This window comes from Schistocerca nitens, chromosome 2 (genome assembly GCF_023898315.1).
Source record: "Schistocerca nitens isolate TAMUIC-IGC-003100 chromosome 2, iqSchNite1.1, whole genome shotgun sequence".
Taxonomy (NCBI): Eukaryota; Metazoa; Arthropoda; class Insecta; order Orthoptera; family Acrididae; genus Schistocerca; species Schistocerca nitens.
Genome location: NC_064615.1, coordinates 991,668,365 through 991,669,337, shown reverse-complemented (window position 1 = coordinate 991,669,337; position 973 = coordinate 991,668,365). Strand labels below are relative to the sequence as shown.

The following is a 973-nucleotide window of genomic DNA, read 5'->3' as shown; positions in this document are numbered from 1 at the left end:
CGTTCCAACGCCCACAAGCGTGGCAAAATTCCATAGGCACTAAATGGAAACGTATTGCGAAGCTAAGAAGAATTAAAGTGCCGATACGTCAAGAGCCATAAAAAAAGCACTCAGTCTTCAGGCCACAAGTGGCCTACCGGGACCATCCGACCGCCGTGTCATCCTCACATGAGGATGCGGATAGGAGTGGCGTGTGGTCAGCACACCGCTCTCAAAAAAAAATGGTTCAAATGGCTCTGAGCACTATGGGACTCAACTGCTGTGGTCATAAGTCCCCTAGAACTTAGAACTACTTAAACCTAACTAACCTAAGGACAGCACACAATACCCAGCCATCACGAGGCAGAGAAAATCCCTGACCCCGCCGGGAATCGAACTCGGGAACCCGGGCGTGGGAAGCGAGAACGCTACCGCACGGGCTACACCGCTCTCCCGGTCGTTATGATAGGTTTCTTTAACCGGAGCCGCTACTGTTCGGTCGAGTAGCTCCTCAATTGGCATCACGAGGCTGAATGCACCCCGAAAAATGGCAACAGCACATGGCGGCTGGATGGTCACCCATCCAAGTGCCGGCCACGCCCGACAGCGCTTAACTTCGGTGATCTCACGGGAACCGGTGTATCCACTGCGGCAAGGCCGTTGCCTCAAGAGCCATAGCTGTGGCTGTATTTGTACTCTGTGCCTCGTCATCTCGGCGCCCGCCAACCGCCGCATCGATACTAGCAGGTTGAAACTTTTAGTATTGTATTCGTATGGATCAGAGAGTGAACTGTGCAATAATAACCTAAATTTTACCAGAACTTTCCCATCATTTAATTATCCTCACAACTAACCCAGACAGGGTTCTATCCAAACGTTGTGCAATCCGAGTGTCCCGAAATGAAAATTAAAAATTGTGTTAATAACAATGATTTGCAGAACTAGCTATATTAGAATGGTGTTTAAAGAAATGTTTTGTTAAGGAGCCAGTAAA

At 49.0% G+C, this 973-nt stretch overlaps 1 pseudogene; it reads right to left on the bottom strand.

Moving 5' to 3' along the window:
- Positions 1 to 527: 527 nt before the first annotated feature.
- LOC126238710 (5S ribosomal RNA) lies at positions 528 to 644 on the bottom strand (annotated as a pseudogene).
- Between the last annotated feature and the right edge of the window lie 329 nt (positions 645 to 973).